This window comes from Pteropus alecto, unplaced genomic scaffold (genome assembly GCF_000325575.1).
Source record: "Pteropus alecto unplaced genomic scaffold, ASM32557v1 scaffold28, whole genome shotgun sequence".
Lineage (NCBI taxonomy): Eukaryota > Metazoa > Chordata > Mammalia > Chiroptera > Pteropodidae > Pteropus > Pteropus alecto.
In genome coordinates, this window is record NW_006441063.1 from 1175200 (window position 1) to 1182252 (window position 7053).

At 37.4% G+C, this 7053-nt stretch overlaps 1 pseudogene; it reads right to left on the reverse strand.

Moving 5' to 3' along the window:
* Nucleotides 1–8: 8 nt before the first annotated feature.
* On the reverse strand, nucleotides 9–126 carry LOC112484914 (annotated as a pseudogene).
* Between the last annotated feature and the right edge of the window lie 6927 nt (nucleotides 127–7053).

The window sequence follows — 7053 nt, forward strand, 5'->3', positions numbered from 1 at the left end:
ATTTTTTATGCCTACAACACCTGGTCTTCCTAGGTGGTCTCCCATCCAAGTACTAACCAGGCCCAACCCTGCTTAGCTTCCAGATCAGACGGGATCGGGCTTGTTCAGGGTGGCATGACTGTAGACAAAAGGGTACTGTTTTAAACCACTAAGTTTATGGTAATCTGTTGTGCAGCAATAGAAAACTGATATAAATTATGTTGGTTTTTATAATCTAGCCTTGGAAGTCACATATCACTTCCTCCAGTTACAAGTCTCCCTAAATTCAATGAGAGGGGGCATAGACCCACTTTTCAAAGGAATGTCAAAGTGACACTTTAAGAAGAGCATGTGGGATGGGAAATATTGTGGCCACCTTTGGAAAATACAGTTTACCATAGAATTTAATTTGAAATCACATAATTATAGAACACTGGAGTTGAAAGGGTCTCACGGATTATCTGTCAAATAGGGATGATAGTGGTACCTACCTCCCAGCAGTATGGTGAGGTTTCAATGTGTTAATCTTTGTCAGTATTGAGTAAAGGGCCTGGTATATAATAAGTGCTCAGTGAATTTCAGCTATTATCATTATCATCATCCAATCCAATCCCCTCATTTTACAAATAAGGCATGAAGCCTTGAGAGATCATGTTATTTGCCGTGGTGACACAGTGAATTCATGGTAGACCAGGATTAAGTTTTCCTATTTCTCACATCAGTTCTCTGCACAAATCACTCTGATGTGTTTCTGTCCTTCTAATTATGTTGTAAGTTCCCTTAGGCCAGGGAAAGTATTACTAAATGAAATATTCCTTCTCCCCACAAGCCTTTCTAATGTGTTGACTAGATGTGGCCCATATTGAACAAGACAAGGTCTGTCTGTTCAGAGGGGCATTTTACAGGTAGAGAAATGGAAGTACAGAAAATGTATAAGTGACTTTCCTGGTAGGTTCCAGACTGGTAGGTGCCGGCTAAATATAGTCTTTCTATAAGTTTTGTGCCTGGCTGATATTTGCTGGTTGTTACAGTAGCAGTGAATGGCCCAAACAAAGGCTAATGGAACTTGAAGGGAGACTTGAGAAAGATACAGGGCGAGAAATGAGCAACTCTGTGGAGAATTCTACCTGGCTGAAGCAAAGATAGTGACAAAACAATTTTGAGATTAGAGAACATCTGTAATGCTATACTGTGACTACCCTTCCCAAAAAAAAATTTAATAGACTAAACAGCTAAAGGTTTATCATTATTTTAATTAACATTTCTTTACCATTTTTGGAAGTGGCATTTCTACTGTCTTTCGTGCCTCTCCAACATAAAGCTGTGTGACTCAACCCAGAGACAGTAGGATGAACATGGTCAGCAAGTTCACCATCATCTTTCAAAGGGAAAGGATGGGAGAAGACAAGCAAATTAAAAGGTAGATCCCAGTCTACTGAAAATGCGCCACACACACATACTTTCATTTAACCAAGATTCCAAGTCACAGGTCCCATGAAATCCAGCTTGACCTTAACGACCCCGAACCCACACCATCTTCGGTGAGTTCCAATGCAATGGACCATAGACAGCACATCTTTTTATTTTAATTATTTTTTAAACTTTTTATCTTGAAATAATTTCAAACTCACAAGTGAAAATAGTTTAAAACAAGAATAAAGAAGTGTCAAAAGAACTCCCATATATCCTTCACCAGATTTACCAGCTGTTGACATTTTGCCACATTCGCTTAATTGTTTTCTCTACCCTAAGGGTATTTCTCAAGAACCTCAGTGTGTATTTTGTGTATTTCCTAAGCATATGGACATTCGTGGATTTTCTTTTACATTACCACAATATACCCATCAAAATCAAGACATTTAACATTGATATAATACCATAATCTACAATCCTTATTCAAATTTTGCCAATTGGCCCAATAATGTCCTGTATAACAATTTTGTTTTTCTAGTCCAGGATCCAGACCAGGATCGCACATTGCATTTTAACTGTGATGTCTCTTTAGTCTCCTTTGATCTACGATAGCCATCCACCTTTTTTTTTCTTTTGCATTTGTGACCTTGACATTTTAGAAAAGTAAAGGTCAGCTATTTCATAGAACGTCCCTCAGTTTGGGTTCATTTGATGTTTCCTCTTGCCTACCTTCAGGCTGTTCATTTTGGGCAGGAGCCCCACAGGAGTGATGTTCTGTCTGCAGTGCATCACATTAGGAGGCTTGTGAGGCCTAGTGTCTGGTTACCAGGGATATTAAAGTAGTGTTCACCAGGTTTCTCCACTGTAAAGTCAGCATTTCCCCCTTTTCATTTAATAAGTAATTTGTTGGGAGGCACGCTGAAGCTATGTAAATATTCATTTCCTCATCCAATATTTAACCTACTAGATTTAGCATCCATTGATGATTCTTGCCTGGATCAAGTGTTACTCTAATGATGGCAACATTTTATTTTCTAAATGATTTTCTGTCTTGTGATTTAAAACAAAAGTCAGAAATGTATTTCATTAAAGTTGCCCTGGAATGCTGGCCAACATTTACAAAGCATAAGACTGATTCTGAATTATGGCTGTGAAAACTGAACATTTAAGACTTGTGTATTTTATGAAAATTTCCCCTCCATCCTATGCTCATTTCCTTGGAATATTTGCTCTTAAATTCTACCAAAGGGAATAAATAGCATAGTGCCTCAAGAGAAGCTGGATGAATAAAATAGGCAGGTATATTGGTTCTACTATTTTCAGTTACTGCTGAAAGTAATTTTAAAGCCATCTGTGGTTCTGATTCTAATCTCCTGCCTTCTTACACGCTGTTTTTTTTCCCCTCATGTAGATACAATGGCTGAAGGCTGGTGGTTTCCAGCATCTTCCAGTAGCTACCAAAACGTCACTTAAGTGTGTTGTACCTCAATTTCTCTAGCTATAAAATGCCCCCTGTCTCTAGTCTGGTCTGGGCTCCTTAGTGCAATTAAGTGACAGGATCCAGCTTCCAGTGAACTGCTCCTTCTTCCCTTTTGTCTCTGCCTTATTCCTCTGTCTTCCTAACAGGCTAATGGTGAAACAAGCAGAAGGCTGAAAAGCCTTCATTCACTGGCTCTTTTGTCAGGGCTTCATTTGGAGGGGGTCTTGTCATAGGAAATAGGTTAGTGTCTACTCCTTATACTTAGAGTCACCAAGTCAGTGTGAGAAGCTAGGCCCATTCAGCCACCAGAGTGGAGACTGAGGCCCAAGGCAAGCTGGTGGAGAGGTTGAGGGGAGGATTTTGCCTTTGAGATACCCAAAGCCAAGTGTCTGGTGATGAGCCTGGGAAGGGGGCAGTGTTGGTCAGTAAGACCAATCAATCGGGAAGAATAGTTAGCCACAGAGCAGAGAACGGAACAAGCTGGAATCTGCTAACAGCTCTGAGTTTGTCTTCCACTGCATTTAATGCCGACTGCCTTCTGAGAGTCATGTTTACTTCCATGTGCCAAATCTCTTACAATGATCTCTGAGCCAACTCTTACCTGGAACCATGGGTGGAAGGTAATTCTGGGAAACATGGTCCTGGCTCAGCCAGGCTTTTAAACTTTGCCATGTTTATAATTCTCTTTATAGATATGTATATGTATGCATATGTGGGTGCCTATACATGTGATATATATGTGTGTATCTATATTTACTCTGTTATATACAGACACACCTCATTTTATGGTGCTTTGCTTTATTACACTTCATAGGTAGTGTGTTGTTTTACAAATTGAAGGTAAGACCCTCCAACAGCAAGAAGATTCCAACTCACTGAAGGTTCAGATGATGGTTAGCATTTTCTAGCAATTAAGTATTTTTTAATTAAGGTACAAACATTTTTTTTTTTTTAGACAATGCTGTCACACACTTAATACACTATAGTATGAACATAACTTTTATATGTACTGGGAAACCAAAAATTCATGTGACTCGCTTTATTATATTTGCTTCCTTATGGTGGTCTGGAACTGAACTCGCAACAACTCTGAGGTGTGTGTATATATGTATGTGTATATACATATTCCGTATTCAAACACACATTACTATTTATTTTATCTGAACCATTTGAGAGTAGGTTGCAGACATTATTCTGCTTTACTTGTTAATATTTCAGTATTTCCTAAAAAGAGATATTATTCTCTGTTGTAACTACAGTATAAGTAACATTGTATACAATACTTTATGTAATTATAGTCCATATTTCAATTCTGTCAATTGTCCCAATAATGTCTTTTTTTTTTCTTCAGTAAGGTTCCAGCCCAGAATCATGCAGGGTATTTTGTTGTCCCCTTTCACCTGGAACAGTTTCTCAATGAGTCAAGGCAGTGTCCAGTTTTTCTACTGTAGAGTTATAACTCTGCCCCTTGCAGCTAATAAACGATCCATAGGTAGATACTTTAAGACTGTGTAAATATCCTGTTCCTTATCACACTTTCTCTCTTGTAGATTTTGCATCAATGATTCATGTCCAAATCATTTACTGTGATGGATGCAAAGTGACAATTTTCCAATCCTACCAGTCCTTCCATATATGTCAGTCAGCACTGCTGTAAAGAACCTCCCTTCCCCCCATTGATATACTTACCTATTTATTATTGTGTGGTCTCATGGATTCCTATTTTATTCAGTGGGTTGTAATCCTTTATTGTCTTAATTTTGCTGCTCCAGTTGGCCCATATTTGGACAGTGGGAGCCCCTTAAAGCTGTCTCCTCTGACCTTTCAGTATTAAACTACATAAAAAGATATACTCTGCATGGATGTTTCATCAATTTATTCCATGCTGTCTACCCCACTCCCCCAACACACGCACATCTTATAAGCAACTAACTTCATTGTTTTCTGGTTCATCCTCCCTGTGTTTCCTTTTGCAAAAATGTGATATATGCATATTTACTTATTTCCCCTTTTTAAAAATATTTCATTTTATTAGTTTCAAGTATACAGTACATTGGTTAGACATTTATGTAGTTTATAAAACGATTCCCCTAATTGCTCTTTCCTCTGGCTCTCCACTTAACCATTAATGCTAACTGCATTCCATATGCCATGCTCCCCATCCCCGTGACCATCTATCAACTACTAATTTGTACTTTTCTAACCATTCACCCCTTTCTCCCAGCCCCCCAACTCTCCTCTCCTCTGGCCGTCACCAGATTGCCCTCTATATTTGTGAGTCTGTTTTTGATTAGTTTGTTCTTATTGTTCCTTAGATTCCACATGTAAGTGAAATCATATGGTATTTATCTTTCTCTGTCTTATTTCATTCAGCATAACCTCTAGGTCCATCCATGTGATTGCTAATATTAGGATTTCATTTTATTTTAATGGCTGAGTAACATTCCATTGTATATATGAACCATAACTTCTTTATCCAGTCATCTGTTAATGGGTATTTAGGTTGCTTCCATATCTTGGCTATTGTACATTGTGCTGCCATGAACATAAGGGTGCATAGATCTTTACGAATTATTGTTATTTCCCCTTTCTTACACAAATGGGGACAGACTATACTCTTTTTCATTTTACAATATATCCTGGAAACCACCCCATTTCATCTCATAGAGATCTTCTACATTCTCCTTTTTTATAGCTAGTTTAATGTTAATCTGGTAGATGAGAAATGGTATCTCACTCTAGTGTTTATATAACAGCTGAATGAAGGTATGATTCACATACCTTACAATTTATAACTCGACCCATTTAAAGCATACAATTCTGTGGTTCTTAACTCACAGAGCTGTGCAACCATCACTACAATCAGTTCTAGAATATTTTCATCACCCCCAAAAGAAATTCTGTACCCATTAGTGGTCATTCCTCATTCTCCCCCTCTCCAAAGCCCCTGGCAACCTGTAAACTACTTTCTGACCCTAGGATTTGCCTCTTCTGGACACTGCATATAAATGAAATCATACAATATGACATTTTGTGTCTGGCTTCTTTCACTTAGCATGTTTTCAAGGTTCATCCATGATGTAGCATGTAGTAGTACTTCATTCCTTTTTATGGTGGAATACTATTCCACTCCGTGGGTATACCACATTTTGTTTATCCATTCATCATTTTATGGACATTTGAGTTGTTTCCATTTTTGGCTTTTATGAATAATGCTGCCATGGACACCCATGTACAAGTTTTTGTATGGATGTATGTTTTCATTTCTGTTGGTTAGATAACCTAGGAGCAGAATGGCTGGGTCATATAACTCTGTTTAATCTTTTGAGGAACTGCCAGACTGTCTTCCAAAGTGGCTGCAAAATTTTACATTCCCACCAGCAATATATGAGACTTCCAATTTTTCCACATCCTCAATAACACTTATTATGTCTCTTTTATTATAGTCATCCTAGTTGGTTTTCTCAGGATAGTTTTAATTTGCATTCTTATTATGAGTGAATTTGAACATCTTTTCATGTTTAAGGACCATTTTAATATATTTTTAGGTGAACTGCTTATTCATGTCTTCGGCTCATTTCTAAATAGGAATTTTGGACTTCTTCCTTTCAAATTTCGAAAGTTCTTTATAGAGATATTAGTACTTGATCTGTGAAGTATGTTGCAAATATTTTCTCCTAGTTGTCATTTGTTGACTTTTATGGGGCTTTTAACATCATTACCCATACTTTTTGCAAATTGTGAATGGATAGACAAAATGTGGTATATCCATACAAGAAATACTATTCAACAATAAAAAGGAATGAACTATGGATACATGCTATGACATAAAGGAACCTCAACATTATGCCAAGCAAAAGAAGCCAGACAGAAGGGACCACAATACTGTATGGCGTCACTTATATAAAATATCCAGAAAAGGCAAATCTGTAGAGATAGTAGATTAGTGGTTGCCAAGGGCAGGAGGTCAGGTGGGAAATAGGATTAACAGCAAATGTGCATGAGGGATCTTATTGGGGTGATCAACTGATTTATAGTGATCTTGTACAACTTGGTCAATTTAGTAAAACATCATTGAAATAGGTACATTATATGATATCTAAAATATGCTTCAACAAAATTACTAAAAATTTAAAAAATTTAGATAGATTTATCAACGTTTTATTTTATTGCATCTGAAT